Raw genomic sequence first — 26892 nt, 5'->3', positions numbered from 1 at the left:
TAAAGCCTGCTCCCCCATAAATCCTGGCTTTGCCCATGGCCCAAGGTCTCCCAGTGAGCTTCATGGCTAAGTGAGGGATTGGAACCCTGGTCTCCCAGGTCCTAACCCAATACAGTGCTCTCCAATATTTCCCAAACTTGGGTCTCCAGCTGTTCTCGGACTACAATTTCCACCATCCCTGACACTGGTCTTGCTAACTAGGAATGATGGGAGTTGTAGTTCAAAAAACAGCTGGAGACCCAAGTTTGGGAAACACTGCAACTACCACAGTACACTGACTCTTTGTCCTCTCCCACCATTGCCAAATGAGTAAAAGGCAAAAAAGGACGGCTGGAAAGCGAGCTAGAGTCATAAAACAAAGCGAAGGACCCAGAGGCAGGCCTATTGTTTTATCCTGATCTGCGTTTGTCTTTCAGGACCAGCATGCAAGGTCTCCACACCTCTCCCGTTTTAATCTCGGAACCGCTTTGTAAGGTTAGACAAGGAGGGCTGCAATTAAGCGGCTTTTAGACTCTGTACTTGGGGAGGCCCCCACTTGAGATTGTTAAGGTGTATTACTTCGAAGTAGGCTGTATTCACCCTTTCTGAGAAGCGAGGCCCTGGGCATCTGCCCCCAAAGCCCTGTCCCGACGGCACCACAGATGTGCCTGGTGCACGAGTCCCTCCAGGAATTTGAAACCTGGTCTTCTCCCGCAAGGTCTGGCTGTCTATACCGGTCAGGGGCCCACGATCAGGCCACACTAGGTAGACACACGCTCCAGGAGAGTCCGTAGGTCTCATTGATTTCAGACCCAGTGGCTGAGTGCTGCACTCACGCTCCAGAGCCCGGGCCCCTTGCACCTCCGCCATCAGTTCGGACTTACTTCAGGAAGTTACTTTAGGGGGGCTCAGCTCTGGCGGGGAGGCTCTCAAATGGCGATGAGTGGTGTTTCCTCAGGACTCTCCATACTGGTCATATAAATGCAGGAGGACGCGGTGGGGAAGTCGGAGGTGGAGCCTTTCTGAGATAGTAGGGCGGAGGGCGTCTAACTTCAGGTTGCAGATGGGATACCAAGTGTTAGTGCTCTCCCACGTGATACTCTCCCTGCAAGTGAATCTTGAGAATAAGGATGGGCTAAAACCTTTCTCCACCGTTTGTAAGTAAGGTTTGGATACTCGCTCGCTTATATATAGATATGTGGCATTGTCCTTCCCCTTAAGTGACCTACACATTTCTCAGACACCTCAAGACTTTACCCCTTCATTTTGCCGCGGGGAAAATCTCAAGTCAACCGAGCTCCCAGCAGCCTCTCCTTATTTCCAGAACGGGGTAGGATTGACCACGACCAATGCTTCGCTCAAAGAAAGAGTAAGGACGCTTGCTATTAACTTTCAGTGTCAGATAACGAGAGAGAATAGAATAAAATCCCTGTTGCCAATGGCCCACTTTGTCCAGCATCCCGTTCTCACAGTTGCCAGCCTGGTGCCTATGGGAAACCAGCTAGCCGACCTGAGCGCAGCAGCCCTCTGGCCACTTGGGAATCCCAGCAACTACTTCTAGGGGCATACTGTCTCTGACAGCAGAAGTAAAAGATAGCCCCTGTGGCTACGAGCTATTGACAGCCAGAAAAAGAGAGGTGTGGGTTTTGCATTTGCTTCTCAAGGATGCTATTAAGAGATGCGGGCATCATCTCCGCACGTTTCAGGAATATTCGGAGCACCCCAAAAATGTCTGGCCATTTATAAGCTGATAAATAGTATAAAAAGAAGTCTTTAAAACTGTATTTTCAACTTCAGCAGATCTCCCATTTAGAAAACTCTCTGTCATCCTTTACCCACTAGTGAAATGTGCTCTAGACTCCAATGGCATCGGGACTCTTAGGTTAGAGAGGAGTGGTTTAGGGAGAGGTTGTACGGCCATCTGCCATGCATGATTTAGTTGAGATTGCTGTATTGCAAGGAGTTGGACTAGATAACCCTCGGATTCCCTTCCAACTCTACAATTCTATGATTCCATGATTCCTCTTTCAATGCAATTAATGATTTGGGAACCTGGTGGTGGATTCTCGGAACTGGACACACGAGATGAGGAAAGCAAATCCGCCAGCTCCTGCAGATCGTCGCAGGCAGCTGTTTTGTCCTCTTCTGTTTTCTCTGTTGACCTCACTTTTAAAATTTCCTTTACCTCCCGCTAGGTGTGTGATGTTAAAGTGAAACTGTATTCCCGCAATTCCCTCCCCCCTTTCTCTGGCATCTTAATGCCAAGTGAGGGTCTCATTTAGGCAAGGGGCGTCCGTTTCACATTCTAAGGCTGCAATACAGCATACATGCTTTACTCTTGAGGGGGGGGGGGAAATGGGACCGACTCCTAAGACTTACGTGGACTCTAACATGTCTAGGATTATACTGTGAGGTTGCAATTCTGTGCACGCTGTCCTGGGAGTAGGCCCCACTGAATCAAGGGGGACTTCTTTTTAGCCAAACTTGCTAAGCGTTTGGCTAGGGACTATTTACATTTTGCGCAGGGCACACCACCTAATTAGTTAAAGGCAAGGAAACAGACAGGTCGCGTATCCATAGCAATGACCAGAGGATAAATGTCTGCTGGGAGAAGCACAGAGATAAGTAACGCCATGTTGCATCTGCAGCAGCACAACTGGACGCCTTCATTTGCCCCAGCTGCAACAAAACATGTCTCTCCCTTATCAGACTCTACAGCCACAGCAGGCGCTGCAACCTTCCAGCAGTTTGACCTCACCCCCAAAGGCGCACTCCTCCATTGTTTCCGCAGACAGATGGATACCAACAAAAAGGAAACCCAATTTCCTAAGCAGATCGTTCCAAAGCTAGACCCAGAGATTAGACTGTGAGATGAAGTGTAATTTTTGCTCACATCGAAAGAACTCTAGATTAACAAGTTCTCGATATGGCACTGGAAGTACTGGTAGCCGAGGATGGTTGTTTTTGTCTGGTATCTCAAGCATGTTAAAAAACACACCACCACCAATGTTTGAATGGAACACATGCTTTATAGGAAAGGTGCTATGTTTTATCTAACTGAGGTGGAGAGACAAAGAGCCATGCTTGCCCTTTGTTCTCAGCAGGAGACACACAAAAAGCTGTCTCCTCTCCCAAGGTGGAGATGAAGAGAAGAAGACAAAGTAGGACATGAGGCCAGCAACCACAAGTGTATTGGGAAGGAAGATCAATAGGTCGTCACAAGGAGGAGAGTCTCTAAAGATTGGAGGTTCCTCTCTACCTATCCTTCGCATGCAGCCATGTAAGCCTACAGTGAAACCTGAGTTACATCCTAACACACAACTGGGAGAGTATGAGGAACAGTGGTGGGGGAATCTCAGGGTCAGGGCCAAATGGAGCCCTCCCGGCTTCCCTATTTGGCCTCCGAGTTTTCCTAGGCCACACCTCTTTCCGATCCACAATCCCTTCTGGTGCTTTTGCCTGGCTGGAATGTGACCCTGAGGTGCGAGGAAGCCAAGCAGCTTGCCTGGATGAGATATGTGTGTCTGTATGTGGAAAACAAAGGTGAGAGTCACACGTGTGGCTCCTCTGTACTTCTGACAATGCCCACAAGGGCCACGTTGCCCCGGGACAGTTTGCTCATGAGGAAACGCTGCCCTTGGGGCTGAAAAAGTCCCTCCCCCAGCCCTGGTGTTGAAGATCCCCCGAATGTATCCTCCTTACACTTCTGAAGTAATCTGAGCATATTTTCAACGGATATGAGATTGCAGGTCCCCAATAGAGCTTCCGAAAGAACAAATCCCATTCAAGTCGGGGGAAGTGCTTCTGAGTTACTATGCTTAGTGTGGCATGATTTCAATGGAATGGCCAAAGTCGAACAAAGCATTTGGAAATTCGATACACACTTACTTGGTACCAAGTACCATTGAACTCAACGGAATTTACTTCTCAGTAGACACGAATAGGCTTGTGCTGTATGGAACATGAACGATGCACTTACTGGATGGTGGCCATTACGGTTTCTAATTGGAGAATTAGTAGGTAGAGTTGTTCTGCTCACTTCTCTTACATTGTATATTTTGTTGACATTTTTTTTTCATTGATGGGGCTATTTCTATTCTAAGGTATTTATCTACTGGGCTCCAAAAGCCAAAGGAGCCGAGGAAATAAAGAAGCGTCAGAAATCCCGCGTTGTAAACACAAGGAAAGGGGAGCGGATCAGACAACGCGAGGACTGGAGGCATCTTCTCTGACGGTTCTGTACATATAGGTGTTCTTTCATGAGAGTAGCAGGTTTCTGCCTACATTATGTAATCCCGAAAGCACAAAAGTAGAATAATACTTGTCATAGCTGGCAAAATAAAGAGGTTTATTTAAAGCGTCTAAAAGAATTCACCGACGCGATCTCATTCCTTCTCCACAGCAACCTGCCAAGCACGTCAGGATTGCTGGTGTGGTGCTGACTGAGACAGAGATGCTGGCACCAGCATGGCAGCCCCTGGTGCATGTTACTTCTGAGTAAACTAAGAAGTAAACTCAGTCCCATGGTGCTTGCGGCTTCCTCTCAGACAAGTGCGCACAGGACCGCAGCTTTACAGTGCTTGTAGCTCGCAGCGCGTGCAAAGGAAACCTGAACACTTACATCATTAGGCGCGGCGGCTTGAAGTCTATGCAGGTAGCAGTGGAACTTCCTCCTCAGTAAAAATGGGCATTTCCTCCTGTATCCCCAGTGGAGCGAGGGAACCTCTCCCTTCCTGGAAGGCTTCAAAGCAGAAGTTGGACTGTTTGTGGATATTGTAGCTCTGAATGTCCTGCATGGAGCAGGGCGGTTGCGCCCCTCTCCAATGCTAAAACCCTTTCATCCTATGATATGGGACCAGTGAACACTTGCATCTCCACCCTCAGTAGACCTGAATGGGAGTAGCTCCCTCCTGGATTTCAAAAGGATTCATTTTGAGGGTGCCACCTCTGCACCCATGTGGAAATATACTATTAGAGCACCAGGTGCTAAGGAGGAGAACTCTCGGCGAAGAATTCTGCTCCAAACAGAAATTTAAAAAATAAATAAATCCGATTAATGAGCTATAATTGGTCATTTATTCCGGTCCCTGGCAACAAAGGGAAAGCGTCGAGAAAGGAAAGGATTTCGGGGCCCTCATTTTGGCATGGAAAGGAAAATCTTTCCCTCGGCCTTTTCTTTCCTGCTGGCAGTGGGTGCAAACTGACCGCGCCGAGCTATTTTGCCCGCGGTTCGCACATTCTGCAGGCTGACGTCTAAACAAACAAGGATCAACCTGCTAATAGGAGCGAGAGTCGGGATGTGAGGCCAGAAGAGGCTACTCTGTTTGCCCGGCAATCCGGAATTAGTGGAAGCAGCCGGTGTAAACGAAAAGATAAATGAACTTCAACAGAAGAGGCGCACACCTTCCCGTTGGCCATCAATAGAGAGGCCGGCTTCACAAACAGATACGGGCTGCAAACAGCAACATGAAATCGATTTCCTAGTTTGAGGGTGGTGGCGGCGCAGCGGGGTTGCGTGCGGAGAAGGGTCAGCCGGCTCTTTTTGGTTCTCTGCTGTGCTTTGTTGATTTCATCCGCGCTGGGGTCCCGGTCACCTTCCTTTGCACGACCCCGGCGGCTCCTCTAGCAGTATCGAGGGTTCTGGGGGCAAAAGGAAAGGAAAGGTCTTTACACGAGCCGCAGTTATTTATTTATCTGTCTATTGGATTTATACCTCGCCCTTCCTCCACAAGAAAGTCCAGGGCGGCCAATGTAAAATAAAAAATAAAAAATGATAACAAAACAAAACATTCTAAAACGGATTAAAGCGTTCCAGAAACAATTACGATTCGAAACATCCAAAAGCAGTTACAGTTAAAAGCGTTCTAACAGCAATTGCAATGAAAAACATCCTTCCACCCAGTGATCTGGAGGTTGCCAATAACAGTATGTGTGCATGCATGCATGTATTTATTTATTGCATCTATATCTCATCATGTTCTCCAAGGAGCTCAAGGTAGTGTACTTGGTTCGCCCCCTCCTCATTTAATCCCCACAACAACCATGTGAGGTAGGCTAGGCTGAAAGGCAGTGATTCGCTTCCTGGCCCAGTGGGGATTTGATTTCCCGGTCCTATTCCGTCACTCTAACCACTACATCACACCATACTGGCTCTGAGTGGTTTTTTTCAGCCACCAAACGTCTGGGTAGATGTGTCGGAATGGCGTGGCTGGACCTCCTTGACTTGCCCTCAGCTATTAGGAGAAGAGTGTGGATTTCGATGGGATTTCTTGCCAAATAGTGGTGTTCACGATCGCTTAAAACGAACGGGAACATGGTACAGTGGTACCTCTGGTTACAGACGCTCCAGGTTACAGACGCTTCAGGTTATAGACTCCGCTAACCCAGAAATAGTACCTCAGGTTAAGAACTTTGCTTCAGGATGAGAACAGAAATCACGCAGTGGCAGCGCGGAGGCAGCGGGAGGCCCCATTAGCTAAAGTGGTACCTCAGGTTAAGAATGGACCTCCAGAACGACTTAAGTTCTTAACCCGAGGTACCACTGTACTGTCTTTCTCTAGTAAGTTTGTTCAGGATTGGAGACGGAACAATCTGAGCTATTGCCCTAGAAAGCGAAGGCTAGATACACCATCCTGATCCTATCTACGTTGTGTTTTAATTGTTGTAACCCGCCCTGGGACCTTCGGGTGAAAGGCGGGATAATAAGAATAAGAACAAGTGTTTACTCGGAAGCATGTTGAGTTAAGAAATATATCTTCAGAAAGAAAATGCTTGCAATAAGAGGACTGGATCTGTGTGTCCAATTTGATTCGTCCTAGAAAGGAGGGATAGCAGATCAAAAACAAAACAAAGGAAAACAGGAAGGGTTGATTCAATATTGTTTTGATCAAGTCCCCCACGGGGGTTCATCAGGGCCCCGGTATTTCCAGGTACTGTCCACAGTCACTTCGGCCAAAGGAGCAATTCGCTCTAAAACCTTTTGAAAGGTACTATAAGGCTTTGAGCTGATTTCAAAGCCCTGAAGAACAATCGGAAAGGAACATAAACCACAAACCAGTAAGCCTAGAACTGTCTAGTTTTCTTGAGGAACGTGTCATATGCAGATAAATGCAATCACCGACCAAGATTTCTTTGAACAGAGTGACACCAGCAATTTCAGCGGAACACGGTACGTTCCTTTAGAATCAGTAGAATTAATTCCGCCTGCACGAACCCTAACAATACTTACAGTCCTATCCTACGAAGCCAATAGAAAGCAATTGGTTTAGGGCCGGACCGCCTAACTTTACGGAGGATCGAGCTGTGACTTGACAGGGATGGTCCCCTGAAATTAATGGGGCTTATTATCAGCGAGGTTTAAATGCAGGAGCTCTGATTTAAACCGATGGGGCGCCAGACTGAACCTTCCTAACTTCCTCCAACTGCGAGTGTAGAAGCGCAGGGCTGATTCGATTTAGTTTAGACCAGCGCGCTTGCTAGCTTGCTTAGTTTAGTAGTTGTCCTCTAAAAAGGCTCTCAGAGGGGCCTGTTACCCCCAACTCTCTCCTCACTCCAGCAGCAAGTCATGCTTCATCTTGACTGGCTTGAAGGTCACAGCTGCTAAAGTCACCCGGACAGGTCGCTTCATTCCGACCAGGGCTCTGTTTTTCCACAGCTTTTCCCACCGCCTCACCTTCCATTTATCTACCCACCCCGTCACTGCCAACCGAAAGAACAGGGAAGGCCACGCCAAAGAAATCAAAAATAAATCGAGAAAGGGGGTTGCTTTGATTAAAAGTTGGTTTTCTGAAAGAAGAATGAGGTGTGAAGTTGCTGACACTTTTCCAAATATTTCAGAACAGTGTATTGTTTTTATTTTTGAGGGGTGGTGGTGAAGCTGCCCTTAAAAATAGGCAGTGAAGATTTATTCGCTATGTATTCCGAGCCAGAACTTTGATTCTCCCACGCCATTTTCATTTGTCCTGAGAGGAGAAGGTTTCTTAAGCGAAGCGCTGGAGAGAAAGGGGCCGCGGAACGGCGCATTTGTAGCCGGGGCACCAGAAACCACGAAGGCCTCTGCGTTTATCCAGGCTATGGCGGGTCATTGCTGGGAAAGAGCTCAACTGACGTCCCTGCTTTCAGTTCAGCTGTGTTGTTCTAAAAAAAGAAAAAAAAAGAAAAGCAACATCAACCAAATGCTTGTCCTTCCTCACTTGACCTGTCAATAGATTTCCCCAGACCAGAAACAGAGTATAATTGATTAATCATCTGCTATTTAATCAATTTGGGCACATTATCCAAGCCTCAGTAGAGATGCCTTTTCTGAGATAAGGTTGGTTGGAAAGAAAGAAAGAAAGATATATTCTTTCTCTTCTTTCCCAAGAAGAGCTTGGTTCCCCTGCCTCCAGAATAGTCTCCATCCTCAGCTGTTCTAGGTGGCTGTTTTCAGAAGGTGAGGTGAGACTGTGACAGTTTCTCTCATGGTCCTAGGCTTAATTCCTGGCGGTACAAGACACCTGCCCCAAACCCTGCAGAGCTATTGCCAGACACTGTGGAGTCTACATTGGAGACAATACTGAGTTAAGCATACCAAAGATCTGACTCAAGTTCTTATATTTGTCTCTTCTGAAATTTGTCTCTTCTTCTCCCAGAACTCCTGCATGGCTGTCTTTCCCCCTCCCCCTTCTTTCTCCTTTCAGTACATCTCACTGCTTTTTATATTATAAGCAATGATTTTAAACTAGGAATTGGTCTGTGTGCAAGGTGATACATCAAAGTAAAAAATAAATCAGCTTTGTCTCAAATGGTAGGATTTGATAGGCTGTCTTTTCCATATAAACCTGCCCATTCTCAATGTCTGCTCCAGCTATCCCCACCCTTAAGATTATAGATGACTGCCTTTCCCAGAGAGGTCCAATTGGCATCACTACTTTTTATTCTTCCTGGCTTTTCTAGGAATGCTGCTGAATCCTTCACTTTACTGCTGGTTGTTTACATTTGTTGTTTGCTGAATTTTAATGGTTCTGGGTTGGATTCAGAATACCTGACTGCACATCATACTGAAATCAATGGGACTTACTTCTTAGGACACATGCATAGGCTTCAACTGTTAGTCTGGAGCCAGCCCATCTTATTCAGCTTTTTAAAGCATAACCCTGTGTATATTTACTCAGAAGAAAAGCTCCTTTAGTTTCCTGGGGCTTATTCCCAGGAGACTGGACATACGTTCATGGAGTTAATGGTTCTTATTAATGAAAATACCTTCCTTGGAAACACAGGCAGGAATATTTTAAATGAATAAGCTAAAGGAGAGCTATGGTAGAGCCATTTCTTAGGCACATTTAATCTTTGCCCAGTTTGTTCAAGTTCATGTACTTGTGATTATTCAAACAGGTATGGATTTTTAAATGCTAAAATCTTGATACAGGCAGATGCAAAGCATAAGAACAGAAGAAATATAAGAACATAGGAAGTGCCTATTTGATCAGGCCAATGGCCCATCTAGTTCAGCATCCTGTTATCACAGTGGCCAACCAGATCCTGGTAGGAAACCAAAAGGCATGGTCTGAGCACAAGAGAACTCTTCCCTGGCCCCTGTGGTCTCCAGCAACTGATACCTAAGAAGCATTGCTGCTTCTGATTGTATAGGTAAAGCATAGCCATCACAGCCAATAGCCATTGAAGGCCTTCTCTTCCATGAAAGGAAGCATAGGTGTCAGTTATGTCAAATGAAATCCAGATTTTTCTGGGATGTGAGGGGAAGGGAAAGCTTGCTATTGAAACTACTTTAAATGAATTTCAATATCAGGAAGTTAAAATTTATGCTGAAACTCAGAATTCTAAGTCTGAAAACTTGAAGCCTCAAAATACCGTAACACACACACACCTCCATTGTTTTGTGGAGTTTTGCGCAGCAGTGATTTGAATTTCAAATATATTGTAAAAGATTTGTGTCAAGTCTAATTCTTGGAAACTCTGTATTGAGCTTTTCTGAGCTCTGGAGTTTGAAACTAACATTCCTCCGCTCCCAAATGTTGGTTGGCTAATTTGTATTTTGAAATCATTACCTCCAAAAAGCAGGGCCCCTCAGCCTAATAAAGAATTGTGTTAAAAGTTGCTAAGCAACTTAAAAGTACGTTTGCTTTCAAGAAGCTCACTTGTTTGTTTAAATCCTGAGTATGTTGCATATTATTAGCTGCATTACATAAATCAACAAAGGAATCTATATTGGCAAGGGAAGAGGACATTCCTACCCTTGGCCTTTTTGCATTATGCAATTAAAATCACTTGAATTGCATGTTGAAGTTTCAACAAATATTCAACAAACATTATTTATCTCGAAAAATTATCCAGATTATTAACTACATAAAAGCACCAGAGGGGAGAAATAATTAAGCAGGTTTGTCATATCGTATGTGTTTATTTTAACCTTTCTTTTTAAAAAATCTTATCTACTAAGTACTTTTACAAGACACTAATTATATTCTTTCTGAAAAGAATTCTCCAACACCCTTCAGTGCTTACACCCTTTAATCATATCTCATTACATCTACCTAATCCATCTTTTTTCACATTGCCAGTGCTCATTAACAGTTTTAAAAGCCAGTCCTGGACATTATCATCCTTGATTTCAGAATCACGACTGGTACCAATAATATTTTATGCTTAAAAAAGGAAATAAGAGATGATTCTGGTTTGAAGATCACTTTCCCCTTTCCCTCCTTCTTTTCTGCTTTCCCTTTTTTTGTATCTATTAAACAAGATGCTGTGAGTGATAATACAAGAGAACTGTGTAGCGTTCTTTCCCCCAAGAAGAAGTTAATTTTATAAGCTGCTTCGATGGTGGATCAACAATTCCTTTGAAGGTAAATGATCCTTGACTAACATTTAGCAGATATTGTGCTTCACAGATGTTTGATTGGCAATTCATGTGACATCTAGTAAACAGCATGGGTAATTCATTGGCTCTCTGCATGTGTGCAAGAGGGGTGGGTTGGGGTGACACAGAGCACTGGCTAGCAAATGGCCCTCTTTCATTCCCACGCTAAGTGTATGCTTCATAGGGCTGAGAAATTCATGGAAAATACTGTAGCGCCAACATTTGTTAACCAGAACTGATTGAATAATTGATCACCATTCTTTCTTTCTTTCTTCTTTCTCTTTTTAACATGATAGGAGCTGCTTGTAAGCCCGTGTATACATTCTCAAAGACTGCAGAATCGCTTTTGCACCAAGAGATATACATATTGTGCATGTGTGTGCTTGTATAGTAAGGTTGCTGTCATACTGCAGTTTGCGTGGCCACCAATAGGTGGCCATGTGAACTGCAGTATGATGCAGGTGGGTGGCCCAGGCAGGCAGGCAGGCAGAGCAGGTGGAGTGACGGGCAGACATGGGCAGGCTTTATGTTGGGTGTGTGGGGAGAACCTCAGTTAGTTAAGGATTTTGTATTGATTTACTTGATTTAGGGGGATAACTGCTCCTTCCTGCCCCCTAGCTATGCCCATGTGGGCAGAGCAAGCAAACTGCAGAGGAAAGTGCAGGACAGGCCCCACTTTGACCTCTTTGACCTCTGATGCCTCCACTGGTGCGAAGGAGGGGAACAGAAAGGAGAAAGTCTCCCCTTCACCACGCCCAATGCTGATGCGGTCACATTCTGCCTGCAACCACTGCCACTGGTGGAGTCTCCCCATTTCCCTCTCAAATGCTGCTGCCAGGACTCCTTATTTTAAAATGAAGGTGTTTCTTTCTCTGCAGCAGCAACTGTGCTCTCCCTGTAGTTACCATATCTGCTGTGTGTGTCAGTGTGAAGATTCTCCCCCACACCACCGCTGGAAATGAGAGATGAAAGCCCAGGTGAAGTCAGAGAGGGTGTTGAAGAGATGGTTGCTTGGGTGGGTCTGGCTAGGCGCAAAGAGTTTGGTGAAGTGTGGAGAGGAGTGCTGGTGAGGTGTAAAGGTTTGCAAGATAAAAGAGGGTTGGCAAGGGGGGTAGCAAGTAGGTAGGTGGGGTTTGTGAGCCATGTGAGCAGGGGTGCAGCCCCTAGTGTGTGTGTGTTTGTGTGTGTGTCTGTGTGTGAAGTTCTTCTACAATGCTTTCAGTTATACACCGTGCTGGCTAATTACATACACCATGCAGTAATGTTTCTGCTTGCTTCTTGCAAAATTCTCTCACACAGATATGACTTGTGAATGCTCTATATGCCACTTAAAGGTAGTGTAGGAACAGTCTCCCTGGGAATGAAGCCCAAAGACTTCCTCTACAGTCTGATTCAAAACACAAATAAGTCAATGACTTGAATGGAATCAAATTTAGTCCCACTGATGAGTTTCTGGCACCTTGAGCTTGTTGATATATGAAGCTACAGCAGCACAGAAAGCAACTGATTTGGGTTTATTTACAATGCTATGCAAGTATTTCCACACCACCTAGAAAGCTAAGTTTAGCCCTGTTGTGCTGCTGTTTTCCCATTGCAGTTCCAATGTAACAGCTTACCACAATATATCAAGCATAGACGGTTGTGTAGATGATGCTCAGCCTTCCCCAGCTGGGTGGCTTCCACATGTGTTGGACTGCAGCTCTCCACATCCCTAACCATTGTTCATTCTGGCTGGGGCTGATGGGAGTTGCAGTTCAAAAATCTAGAGGACACCATAGCCCAAAGATCTTTGGGATGATCCATAAGTGTCATTATCAGTTCTGCCACATGATGATAGTAGATGTATTCTATTCTTTAATCCCTTGGTACACTGGGACACGGGTGGTGCTGTGGGTTAAACCACAGAGCCTAGGACTTGCTGGTCAGCAGTTCAAATCCCCGTAATGGGGTGAGCTCCCGTTGCTCGGTCCCTGCTCCTGCCAACCTAGCAGTTCGAAAGCACATCAAAGTGCAAGTAGATAAATAGGTACCGCTCCGGCGGGAAGGTAAACGGCATTTCTGTGTGCTGCTCTGGTTTGCCAGAAGCGGCTTAGTCATGCTGGCCACATGACCCGGAAGCTGTACGCCGGCTCCCTCGGCCAATAAAGCGAGATGAGCACCGCAACCCCAGAGTCGGACACGACTGGACCTAATGGTCAGGGGTCCCTTTACCTAACATTGTGACATACGTCACTGTACTTAGTCTCTTGGCTTTATTTGAAACATTGTACAATGTATTGTAGTGGCTTTTGAAAAGAAGATAGATTAGATACATTTAAGAATATAGTACTTCTGAGAGTAGTTTACTCCTTTTTGTTGAAATCAGCAAGTGGTCAAGTCCCTGTAGATGGCAAAGCAACAGAACACAACAGCCCAATCCTCATCCCATTTAAGATGAAGTATTTGGATTGAAGCCATCATTGGCTTGTATCCAGGTACATCGGGTGAACTAGGCAGCAGCGTTGACTGCCTATAAAGAGCCAAATGAACCTCGGATGCCATGGATTCAGCTGTGCCCATAGCCAGCTAGTTAGGCAAATGGTCAGCTAATAGTGGCTTGTATCTGCCCCCTGAAGGATCCTGTGGGAATCATTGCTGAGAAAGGAAAGCAAGAGGAAGGGAGAGGGAGAAAGAGAGAAACCAAACAACCAATTCTGGAACGTGAAAGGGCACGTTCAGTTATTTTAGCTTATTTTTGTTAATAATATGTTGAGTTCTGAATAGAGAGATCATGGGAAACTTTATTTATTCAGTTGAATATTTATAAACCAAGCTTGCATAAAAATACAACAAGGTGGTATGCATTAGACACCATTACAATAAGTGCAATTAAAAATATCAATGAAGACATGAGTTGAATAAAAAGAAATTCAGATTTCAAAGGCCTGCCTGAATAACACTGTTTTTAAGAGATATCAAAAACAAAAGGCAATAATATTCCTGCTTGAACTCTACTAGCAGAGGGTCCCACCCCCCAGGAAACATATGTAGGAGAGTTGATGCAAGTTTATTTGGCAAAGAGCAACAGCTGTTAGGGAAGCGATCAAGGTGACACAGGCTTACCGGTATATAGAGATATTTCCTTTCCTTAGTTTTACATATGCATAGAAGCTGAGTCAGGTACACAGTGAGAGATGAAGAACGAGTTGCCTGTCTTATCAGGGCTGGATGCCAAGTTCATCATGACTATACCCAAGGATGAGCCCTATCTCTCCCCTGCATTCCACATCCTTAACCCTCCAATGGGCATGGGGAAAATAAAATCATAAGAAGAGCCTGTTGGATCAGGCCCATGGCCCATCTAGTCCAGCATCCTGTTCTCGAAGTGGCTGCACAGATGCCTGTTGGGAAACACACAAGCAGGACTCAAGCACAAGAACACTCTTTCCTTCTGTGGTTTTCAGCAACTGGTATTCACAAGCATTGCTTGTGGAGGCAGAGCATAGCCATCATGGCTAGAAGCTTTCAACAGCTCTTTCCTCCATGAATTTGTCGAATCCTCTTTTATAGCCATCCAAGTTGGTGGGGATCTATATGCTGTGTGGAGAAGTGCCAGGCTTAGACCTCCCCCTGCCTACAGGGCCTGCCACACTAAAGGCTCAGTCTCTAGTAAAGACCGACTGAACTTCAGAGGTGTGGGGAATCACAAGAAGCACCCCATCAGAGGATCCTGTGATCAAGCTGGAGCATAAAGTACAGTGGTACCTCGGGTTAAGAACTTAATTTGTTCTGGAGGCCTGTGGTAACCTGAGGTACCACTTTAGCTAATGGGGCCTCCCGCTGCTGTCGCATGATTTTTCTTCTCTTCCTGAAGCAAAGTTCTTAACCCGAGGTACTATTTCTGGGTTCGTGGAGTCTGTAATCTGAAGCGTCTGTAACCCGAGGTACTACTGTATCAGTTTGAGGTTTGGCACCATCATGAAGCATGCAAAAAATGCATTACTTTACACGTATTATGGCAACACAGAGTTAAGCACACATACCCACATGGATGCCACTGAGCCGTAACCCTATAATTCATCAACAAACTCCTTCAGAAATATTTGGCTACCTTGAAACAGATGTCTGAGCCGTGAAGTCTTGTCTAAGCATTTGGAGAGGACACATTTAATTAAACAAAGCATCCATTTCTGATGTTCAGGCTTGTGTGCCATTGCTTATGTAGTCAAAGTAGCACTACCATAGCACAGGAGGGAACTATCTTTGTGGAGTCTGAATGAAAACAATGCTAAAGCAGAGGGAGACTAAAAATTACTTGTGGGGCACGGCATGTGCTCAGTGGGTATGGAATGCTGACTCCTTGTTTGGGGCAGGGGAGAATGGTATGCCAGATGAGAGGATGGAGAAATGTGGAAGAAAGTATGGCTGGCTGGAACATGACAGGAATAGTCCTGTCATGTTCCAGCCAGCCATACTTTCTTCCACATTTCTCCATCCTCTCATCTGGCATGCTCTCCAACATTTGGGTTCATATCCCACTTGTTGGGATTATTGATTTGTCACTCTGGAACAATGCAATTTATTTGAGCATTTGTGATACAGCTCACTTCCTGCTAACAGAGACCTATTACAGGCTGGCACTGGAACCCTCCAGTTCCCAACCCAATGACTATTAAAACCCGTGAAAGGATAGAATGCTGCAATGCCAATATAGAGTGTCTGCTTTTTCAGATATCCATATCTGGGCACTGTTGAGCCATGTGTGTCTCACACTTATCCAATCCAGCACATAACATCATTTGCATCACGCTCTGCTTGTGTTTTGATCATGTGTTTTGAGCTAGAAATCTAAATATGCCTCATTTATATAGAGATTTTATTCATTATTCATTATTAGATTTATATCCCACCTTTTCTCCAAAGGGCTCAAAGTGACATATATTCCTCTCCACCTCTCCATTTTCCCTCAGAATAGGTATTCAGCTTTCTATGTGGTGGGAACCATCTTCACAAATTTGATCTTCTGGGCAGTATCACATCCTCTGTATGCCTTATATATGCCTGATCTCAACAAATCACTCCCCTTAAGCATTTTCCCCCTGTAACAAGCCTTCCAATATTTGAGATTAACAATATAGACCATTCAATGATAAATCTGTCTGAGACATCTTAAAAACAATTGTGCTTGATGGCTTGACATGCAGTTGGAAAAGGAGTGGTGTATAGTAGTTAGAGGGGGGGGACCTAGGAAACAGATGGAAGCTGATCTCCTCTCAGACCACTTTCAGCCTATCTCACCAGGTTGCTATGAGGATAACATTTGTGAGGAGACCAATATATAAAGAAATACTACCTAGATCTCTGTTCAGAATGCTGAGAAAAAAGAAATGGGAAACTAGCAATAACCCTTTCATGCCTGGTAACTCTTACTTTCAAAGGACCCCATTCCTACAGAGAGATAGGAACACAGGAACATAGGACCCCATTGCCTTCTGCCATCAGACCATCTAGCTCAGTATTGTCTACACTGACTGGCAGCAGCTCCCTAGGATTTTAGATGGGGTTATCTTCCAGTCCTACCTGGAGATGCCAGGATCGAAAGTGGGACCTTTTGCATGTCAAGCAGTTCTATGTTTGCCTTGCAACATGTAGTTACAGGGAACCAGGCAGAGGGCCTTCTCGGTAGTGGCGCCCTCCCAGTGGAACACCCTTCCACCAGATGTCAAAGAGAACAACAACTACGGTACCAGACTTTTAGTAGACATCTGAAGGCAGCCCTGTTTAGGGAAGCTTTTAATGTTTGATGTATTAAAGTATTTTAATATTTTTTTGGAAGCCGCCCAGAGTGGCTGGGGAAGCCCAGCCAGATGGGCGGGGTATAAATAATATATTATTATTATTATGTAGCTCTGCCATTACATTAAGGTTGGCTTAATAGAGATCAGTAGGACTTATTTAGGAGCAGAGCATAAAAGCCATAAAATATGTATTACACAAACACACACACACACACACACAGAGAGAGAGAGAGAGAGAGAGAGAGAAAGAAAGAGATGTAGAAATTGTTTTGCTTCTGTCACCTGTTCTGCTGCTAAATTGTGGTAGTTCTTTTCACTTGCATTGGTCATGATGTCATCTTTTGTTAGCGAATCATTTCAGATTTCCAGGAGCTTGGTTTAAAGATCATTCCCTTAAAAAAAAATCATTCTAATTTTCCTCCATGCTGCTATATAGTGGGTTTAGTGCTTAGCATCTGACATGTTTTCTCAACTACTGGTTTATAATGAAACTGCAAACATGAACATACTCAGGGGAATGTGATAAAAGCAGCAACAACAACAGCATCCCATGATCTCTGCAAAGTAAATGGCAGCTCTAAAATTGTCACATCTGGATCAAAAATATTTCATCTGCTCACCTAAATAAACAAAAATAAACAGAGATAATTAGGATCAAAACTCAATGAATGTTTATTTTAACAGCTTCTTGTTTCTCATTAATTATTGGAATGGGACATGAAGACCTAAATTCTTAATGTTTGCTTTGCATAGTGTAAAAACAAGAGCAACATAAAACAGATAAGACAGATTGGTAGCTTTCTTACCAGGTAATTTATGATTAAGTTCTCTGATATAAAGGGACTCAGATTTAGCATTCTAGACGCATGAGCAAGCCAGTCTCCCTCCCTTTCCCTCCCAAACACTCTCTCTGGCAAAGGAGTTACTGGTATGCCTTTGGAAGGTGACCACTGATAAAGGTGGTCCACAGAAGCTAATCATGTGCAATGTTGAGTGGGAGTTGCAGCAATACTCACACTGGGAGGCCAAGTCTGTGGTGCATCCCTGTTCCACTGGCTACTCCTGATACTGGTTTTCAATTTTGTTAACTTTTTGTAAAAAACAACAACACATACACACCACACACCATATCCTATGTAAACTAGTCTCACTGGGACTCTAGAAGAAGCACGTAATATAAATCAGCAATTCAATAAAACCATTTACAAGTTCAACTAATACAGAAACCTGAAACCAAACCCTCATGCAAGCAACATTGTGACATAAACCATCAAGGTACTCCTATTTATTTTGCTGTTGTGTACTATAAAGCATCCCCTAATTTACAGGGGGTTACGTTCTTGGCCCCTACACACATATGTGATATTGTGTGAAGTGGGGAACACCGTCTAAACACCTTTTAAACACCCTCTCTGCCGATCTCTCTCTAATACCTACAAAAAAAATACTGTACACAAAGATATCCACAACTAGAACCGAAGCTCTCAGGCTGGTTGGAGGCTGGAGGATGAACTGGAAAGCAGCTTCTGTTAGGTGGGGAAGCTAAGCAGCATAAATAAAGCCTTGCTGTTCCTCTGGTCTCTTCGGGGCTTCCTCCACCCTCACTGACATCCACTTCAGCCTCCAGGGAGTGTCTTCTTTCAAGCTGCAAGGACTCACTCCAGCTCTTTCCCATCATTTTGGGATTTGAATTGAATTATTTATGTGTTTCTCAGCACTGTGTGGGGTCTCAAGTAAGTGGGATGGGTGACACTTGTATCTCTCGGGGCACCATGTTCCAAAGAGTGGAATTAGTCACCCATCCTTTCCAAAAGGCAATCAGTTCATACAGAGCAGAAGTGTCAGTCATCAGTTGGATGCCTGGATGTGTACATAGCAGTGAAAGAGCAGTGCACAGATTCATGGACATCTTTCTAAAATTGTGGTCTATGTGTTCTTGCATATGGCAGCATGTTGAGTAGCCTCTGATGCTCCTCAGGGTTCCCTGGATCTATCTAGGACTGTGATACCAATCAAAGAAGCCACCGTCTCCTTGTGGAGCTTCCTGCACAAAGAGATTCATTGGCCAACCTCTCATCACTTTTAGATGGTGGGCTATCGCGATGACTGTGTGCTCTGAGATTGGTCTGTGAAAGTTACAAAAACAACAACAACCACTAGACATTTGGAAATCTCTACTTTTAAAATAATGTCTGTTGGACCTGTTTTTACTATTGATTGAAATGGTTTTATGCTGATTTTATGGCTGTTTACGCAACATGTCAGCCAGCATTAGTCTTATCAAGCATCTACTGTGAGCACATGAAGAGGGCTGTGGGGCCACATCCCCAAGCCCAGCCTTCAACATATCTGCCTACAGGTGTGCCAACTTGAATAAAATATTTGGGGGGTGCAGCAAGCCCCACCCCACATAATCGATCACATGACATGGCACACACACACACACACACCATTGGAATGGCAATGCCCATCAACTCCCCCCCCCCCACTGAGCAGAAAGGTCTGAAGGGGGATTGTAAATACATTTGATTAAGTGCATGTACGGGCCTCTCCATAGCTCGAAAACCCCAATCATTCAGGGTTCTTAATTGCTGGGAAGTTGAAGGCACTTAAACTCCATCTTCAAACCTTCCTGCTCAATACAATAAGATCCAGGGTAGAGTAGGCAGGATGATTGGAGGGAGGCTCGTGTATGTCATCCCATGCTTTCTGCAAAATATGGTAGTGGTGCACTTGGTCTAGCCAAAGTTAAGCCCCTCTGAAGCCCCCATTGATTCCAAAGGCAACAATTTAAGAAAAGGCAGAACTTTCTCACAAAATTCAATGTGATTCCAAGTGCTAAATTCTGACTGGATTGTGCATATGGGTTACAATAATTTATTAAAGTTGCATCAACTTACTTAAGATACATTCTCCCTGTCACAATAAGCCTTTGTTTTAATTGACAACCAATTAAATATTAGAAGTGATAATTAAAAGAGAAAGTTATGTTTGAGCTATCTTAATACTGCCCTGCACCCTGAATTGTATTTTTAAAATAATAATAAAAATAAGGAACAGGTTCGCAATATTTGGTTAAAATTCCTGTCACATGTCTTGTTTCAGAATTAAGCTAATCATACCTTGTGGAGCTGAGCGTGTTTTCTTTCAGATTTGGTCACAGGTCCTAGTACTAAATTAATATAATCATAGCCTTTTGTTCTGCTGGGAATAAAATAGTTGTTTAATTAAACATGCCAGTTGTTTATAATATAATGTTTCAGAAAAACTTGTTTGAAAGGAAAGATAAAGATTTATATCAAACATTTCAATCTGACAAGTAAATTACATTTCCTCTGCCATAACGAGAGGTAAAGCAGAAAATAATGATTACAACATCTGTAACTTGCGTTGTTCCTCAGAGGAACTGAGCACTTGTTCTCATTATTCAGAGATGTGATATGCATTTGCCTACAAAGGTGACCTTTACACTCTAGAGATTAAAGCAGCATGATTTTCCACCTTTAAAATAGAGCTCCATGGTTGATCTTCAAATTCTTTGCATCAACTTATAACCATTGCTTTCCAATGAAATATTTCAGGAGGAGGGGGTGGGAAGACACACAAAGAGATGAGTAAATGACTGTATTAAAAATGCCAAAAGATTTATTTTTTGTCAATGGACTTACATTTATTAAAACAGAAATCACCAGTATAGCACTGACAGTGTGGTACACTGGTTAGAGTATTGGACTAGGGTTACACCCACACCATATATTTAAAGCATGTTTAAAGCATTTGGCTTCTCCCAAAGAATCCTGGGAACAGTAGTTCACACCTAACAGAGCCACAATTCCCAGCAGCCTTAACAAACTCCAGAACCTAGGATTCCTTGGGGAAATGTGGCCCAAGACTGAGGAGACCCTGGTTCAAATACCCATTTAGGGGGAAAAAACCCCAAAACCTCACACAAAGCACACTAAATGTGAAATTGTGGTTGAAATATACAGTACAGTGGTACCTCGGGTTACATACGCTTCAGGTTACAGGTTCCGCTAACCCAGAAATATTATCTCAGGTTAAGAACTTTGCTTCAGGATGAGAACAGAAATCGTGTAGCGGCGGCACAGCGGCAGCAGGAGGCCCCATTAGCTAAAGTGGTGCTTCAGGTTAAGAACAGTTTCAGGTTAAGAACAGACCTCCAGAACGAATTAAGTTCTTAACCCGAGGTACCACTGTACTAGGACTAGAGCTGCTTAGAATGTCTGTATCTGTATGCAGGACTCTTTACTCCAACTCAAATAAAATGGGTATCCAATGCACCCGTTGTGAATTACTGAGAACTGTGGGAGACATTTTACTGGTTTACTGCAGTGAGCTTTGCCTTTTGACAAGCATTTATTTGACATATTGTATTTGTTCATAACGGAACTAAATTAGAATACTTTCGATCACAATCCTAATCCATTGATCTAGCTCCTATTTTTCCATTGCCATCATAATAACATGTTTTGTGACACTGTGCTAGCAAATATTTTAAGTTATCATTGTGTAAAGGAGACAGGAGATGAAGTTTCACAGATGTTTTGTTGAATTCAATGCAGCTACAGCACTGAATACCACCCCTGGAGTTAAGAGTGACCAAGTAAGGTGCCCAAGTTTGCTGAGGACATTAAATTATCATGGGTGGTAAAAGATAGGGGGGTTGTTATTGTGAGGGGCTCAGAAAGAATCTCTCCAAACTGAGTGAATGGGCACGAAAATGGTAAATATGGTTCACTATAAATAAGTGTAAAGTAATGCACATTGGGGGAAAACATCCCAACTGCACATGTACAGGCACATAAATCCTGATGGAGCCTGAACCGGTGTTGGCTGACTAGATAAGAATTCTTAGGCCATGGTACATGGTTCAATGAAATCACTTACCCAGTGAGAGAAAAAGAAATGCAACCTCCAAGTTAGGAATTAATAGGTAAAGAGTCAAAAATAAAACTACTAATGTAAGGTTACCAGATTTTTTTTCAATGAATCCAGGGACACTTTAATTAATTAATTAATTAATTAAATACTATACGTTCAGGACGTTGATGCTGCAGCGATGGCGGTGGCAGAGGAGCGGCCGCTGCCTTGACCTCAATCGCCACGTTTCCCCTTCCTCCAAGGCTTCTATCTCCTTTCTCCATGAGTCTGCTCAGTCCCTGAGTTGTTGGTTCTTCGGTGCTGGTGGTGGGGAAGCGATGCATGGTGGGTCAGGCATGGAAGGCAGGGAAGGAGGGCCAAGAGAGGCGGTGGTGAGGCTCGGGCAGCGCAATGCCTCCCTTCCCATTGGAGCAGCCCCAATCCCATTCCTACTTGAGTGCAAGCAGGAGGGGGCGGGGATCCCTCAGCTGGGAAGGGAGGCTTCCCATTGCCTAACTGAGAGATCCCTGCCCCCTCCTGCTTGCTCGCAAGCTCTGATAGGCAGCGTGAAGCCTCCCTTCACAGCTGAGAGAACCCCACCCCGATCCTGTTTTTATGCAAGTAGGAGTTGGGAGGCTGCTCTGATAGGCAGCATGAAGCTCCCTTCATAGCTTAGTTGTTGGGGTCAGGGAAGGTGGAGGCAGCCCAAAAGCTGCATCTTAGAGCCCCTGCACCACCATCATATGGGGACTTCCGAGCAGCTCCTGAAGCCAGCCAGAGCCAACTGCTCCAGGCTGCTGAGACTGCCGCGGCTGCATTTCCCGGGGACATTAGATGAAATCCGGGGACATTCCGGGGACGGAATTTGACCGGTGACTTATTCGCAAATCTGGGGACTATCCCCAGGGAAAGGGGGACGTCTGGTAACCCTACCAATGCCATAATGGCTTTATACAAATCTGTGATGCAACCACACTTGGAATGCATGTACAATTCGGTTGTACTCAAACTTCTTCCTCTTCCATTCCTCATGTGAGAGATATAAAAATATCCCATAGTACTTAACTCAAGTACTATGGTCATTGTTTTAAACCACCACTTCCTCCTTTCACTGTTCCTCTCTTCTTGCTCCCATGCCATGTCCACTGCTGTTGTGCAAGCTGCCTTCACTTTTGCTCTCCTACCCTACCCTGACTTCATGTAAATTTAGGGTTGGGATGGGGTACCACACGCCCTTCAATAGGGGCTGCATGCTGACATTCTCACAATTTTATTGTAAATAGAGAAAAAAGGTAGATTTACTAGTTGAAATTCTACCATGATCTGAAAGTGAAAGAAGAGCCAAGTGGACCAAGAACCTTTAAAAAGTGTGTGTGTGTTTGTAATGAATTTCAGTGATATATTTTGTCTGACGAATGAGGTCATACGACTTCAATGCAATCTTATCACAATAAGTTCATTTGTCAACATTCAAGTGAATTGTGTGTAGAGGGGAGAGCACGTGGCTTAGAAATAATTTCTAGTCCTGACAATGTGTGTCTGTCACTAAAGCAGTCTATTCCAAAACAGATACATCACAGCAGTAATGAGAAAAGAAAGCCTGGTTTAATTTGAACATGCATTTATCTTCATAAAACCCAAGCGGTTCTCCAAGGATGTCATTTTACAGATTTGCCTTGGACCGATTTAAAATCGGCACATATGCTTTATTTTCTTGTGCACAACAGGAGTGAAGATGGGTATGATTTTCCCCCTTTTGCAGGGGTGAAATAGGTTGCCTGTCAGTTGGATTTAGGCGACAGTCTGTCTGCAGGCTGTAAGATGATCTGCATAGTGCCAGAGGAAAGCGGGCAAAATTCCTGGCTTGCAAGTACAGATACTGATCTACCTTAGCCACCTAAACAATGCCTCACCTGTTTGCCTTGTCCATACCTTATTTTACGCAGTCTAATGCTTGTTTTGTTTGACTTTTCTTTTATTTCTGTGGATCTGAGCTTTGATACACTTTGGGGACTACATAAACACAGTGTTGTACTTGAACATCACCATACTTCAGAGTACTCTGGTGGCTTAAGACCACCACCCCCTCAGCAAGAACAGCACTGTTATTGAAAATTATGAGCCCAGGACCAAATAAGTAGGCCACATACGCCAGTGTTTGATCTACCAGACGAGTGTCCAATGACATTGAATGTGAGATTCTACTAATTACTGCACTGTGTACCCTCAGTTAAAATTTCTTCCACTGGAACTAGTAAAAGGCTTTCTATTTTTATTAATTATTTTCCAGTGGCTGATAGCTAGGAGATAAGTTACTATAGCGTTTAGAATTCTATCCACTCATTTTCCAGACAGAAGTATGTCGCTGTGTACAGCCTCTTTCACATAGGAATGAAACAGAAAACTCAGTCCACTTTCTCAGTAAAGTATAATATAAATATTTTACCACCGTTCGTTATTGGCTTGCTGATAGCTAGTCCAGCTTTGCCAACAGGAATCGGAGGGGGTTGTGTGTGCCTTGTAACTATATTTGTGCTGGGAAGCGTGGAGACAAATATCCGTGCAAAACAAATGAAGAAAATGGAGGCAAACACACACACACATACACATCCTCAATGGAAACTAAACAAGCATTTCTCTAAAGTGCTGACACTTGGTATTATTTAATTTGCATACAGCACATTTCACTTGGGCTGGAGAACAATTAAGTTAACAAATAACGAAATCATCTGTACTCTTAGGGGTAATTTAACATGACTTGATTTTAAACTGTTTTACTTTGGCGTTACAAGGAACAGTCTCTATTTCATGCCAAAGCTCATCAATTTAAATCAATGGAAAACACTGAGACTGTAATGAATTGTGAGATGAATGAAGCAGGACTGAAAGCAAATATTCTGGCGACTCAAAGGATTGGCCTGAATTGGGCTGTTATTTGAAATACAGTTAAATATAAGAGGCTGGTTCTTCATTTATGTTGTCATATGAATAAGAAGTATTCACGTTTGTAATCAGAGGTCTAGTGGTAAAATCTGGAATTCAGGTACTCATGGAGTAGTCCCCAGGGCCACAACTGACCCCTAAGGAGAGTCCAAAAAGCAAGGAAGCTATATTGATTTATTTTATATGTGGGGTGGGTGTAAAACACACACACACACACACACACACACACACACACACACACACACACTGCTACCTTGTCAAAGAGCATAATACATAGTTTATAAGACCTGTGACATAATGCTACAGTCCTGTGTATAAATTGCCTCTGAGGAAGCTCCACTGGTTTCACTGGTGCTTACTTCTGACTACATAGGCTCAGATTTAAAAAGCTTGAACAAAAGATCTTCAGCCAGCTGCAGTACATTTGGCTTTTAACTGGAAATGTAAACAGTCTGAAAAGAACTGCTACTATTTAGACTGCTAGTGTGAAGAAGGAACACCATCAAAGAAATGGAAAGATGTATCCAGCCTCTGCTTGATTATTTTCTTCATTCTCTGACTTCCTCTGTTCTAATCTGTCGCAAATAATAGTGAAACTTGAAAGTGTCATGATCAGATCATTCACTTGACGCAGCAAGAAGGATTTATTCATTACCCTGAAACTCCGGCAGATGACATCATTGTTCCTGCTCAAAAAAAAGCTACACCCCCTCCCCTCAATGTCTTTTTCACTACACCACTCTTCATAATGTTACAGAGGTGACATTCATTGCAAGGAAAATGTAACTGCGGAGTTTGGAAGCACAAGGGTACAGAATTCTCTAAATTATCCTGTGAGTCTTCATTTAAGCTAGTTAATTTGGAACACAGTGCAACTAATTTACCTTAAAGTCATGGAGGACATTTAAAACAACCATCTAATCAGATGTTATAATAAAATGGGGATGCATTTTCTATTGTTTGCATAATTAAATAACCACATTGGACATGAAGAGTGAATCTGAACCATCAAGACCTTAAGAAATGTCCATATACTTCTTTAGGATTGTGGTGTATGGATCCAGTGCATGACTGATAGAAGGTTAATGGAGAGTGTAATTAGAAAGCTCTAATATTGATCACTGTTTCAAAAATTCATTCACTTGGGAGCTGCATACAGACAAAGATCTGAAGCAGCTTTGGAAGACTGCAGTTCACAAACCACTTATTCCAGTGAATAGAATCCCTAACAGTCTGAGCGAGTGGACAGCAAATGGTCCCTATGAATTTTAATCCTGAGCATTGACATGAGAAAATCTCATTCACTAGTTGACACCCGTTCAAGCCCAGACTATAGATTGTTCATGGTAGAGATGCATGGATGGATGAATCAGGTTCCAACCTGTGTCACTTTCAACTATATTTCCCCCTCAGTCTACGCTGTTCCATTTTTTGCCTGTCTTTGCCACTTACGTTTTTAGACCTTCCTCTTTTTTTTACACAGACACCCACCCACCATTATTCACAATTTTATAAGGTGGTGCTAGGGATTCCTTTGAAATTTGCTCTTCCTTTACACAGATAACAGCTATCTTTCAGTCATCTTTTTATATCCAAGTCTCTGGGAGACACTATGTAATCCAGTGGTGTCCAAACTTTTTTCAAAGAGGGCCAGATTTGATGAAGTGAAGGGCTGTGAGGGCCGACCAAAGGGCCAACCTTTTTTTTTAGGACTGAAGTTGTTGAGCTTTTTTAAAATGATTTTACCCCAAAGTCGTTGAGCTGTTTTTGGGATTGAAGTTGTTGAGGTTTTTTATAGGATTTTACCCCAGAAAATAAACTGCCACAGAGGCCAGATTAAACCGACTGGTGGGCCGGATTAGGCCTCCAAAACGGACTTTGGACATGCCTGATGTAATCATATCCCAGTCCCTTGCAGCCACATTTTTAATGCCAGTGTGCTGGCTGCTGCAGCAGCTGGGCTTTCTAGTGGTTTGCAGCAGCTTTTACCAGTGGAAAGAAAGCCTTCAGACTTCAAAGGCAGCCCTTGGACAACCTTGTAAAACCCAAGGACTGCAATACGAAAATTCAGAGAAATGCAGAGTAAGCTGGGAAACTATGTTCTTATCTGCACAGTGGTGCAGGAGGTACAGATCAGGCCAACTAACTCCTAAATATGCTGAAAACAAATTTCTGTCACATATCTGGTCCACGGTGAACAAATTGGTCATGTGAGAACATTGTTTGAGTCCAGATCACCACCGTTCCAAAAGTAACACCTAATCTCATCCTAGGCATGCCATTTCCATCACCTGGAAACTGAAATACAGGATTTAGGAGGCATCAGAGAAGCCTACTACCCAGAAAGCAGATGAAGATTGAAGGGCTCCATAGCAAAAATTTTGACATCAATTTGAACTGAGGCATGATCCTGCACACACCACAATTCTGCATGTGCAACTGTTCCACACTTTC

At 43.7% G+C, this 26892-nt stretch overlaps 1 protein-coding gene across 4 annotated transcripts in view; it reads left to right on the top strand.

Moving 5' to 3' along the window:
* The window catches only part of FOXG1 (forkhead box G1), a 51845-nt gene that overhangs the window by 23016 nt on the left and 1937 nt on the right, over positions 1-26892 (top strand). Inside the window, exons 1-2 of one of the 4 annotated variants that reach the window (XR_014565410.1) lie at positions 8602-10823; positions 13453-13545. The exons of the other annotated variants lie outside the window; for them this stretch is intronic. The gene's annotated coding sequence lies outside the window, so the exon portion shown is untranslated. Of the gene's footprint in view, positions 1-8601; positions 10824-13452; positions 13546-26892 lie in introns of those variants that run through there. 4 annotated transcript variants of the gene reach the window in all.

Source organism: Podarcis gaigeae, assembly GCF_964106915.1.
Source record: "Podarcis gaigeae genome assembly, chromosome: 1".
Lineage (NCBI taxonomy): Eukaryota > Metazoa > Chordata > Lepidosauria > Squamata > Lacertidae > Podarcis > Podarcis gaigeae.
Note: the sequence above shows the minus strand (reverse complement) of the source record. Positions and strands in the feature narration are given on the sequence as shown.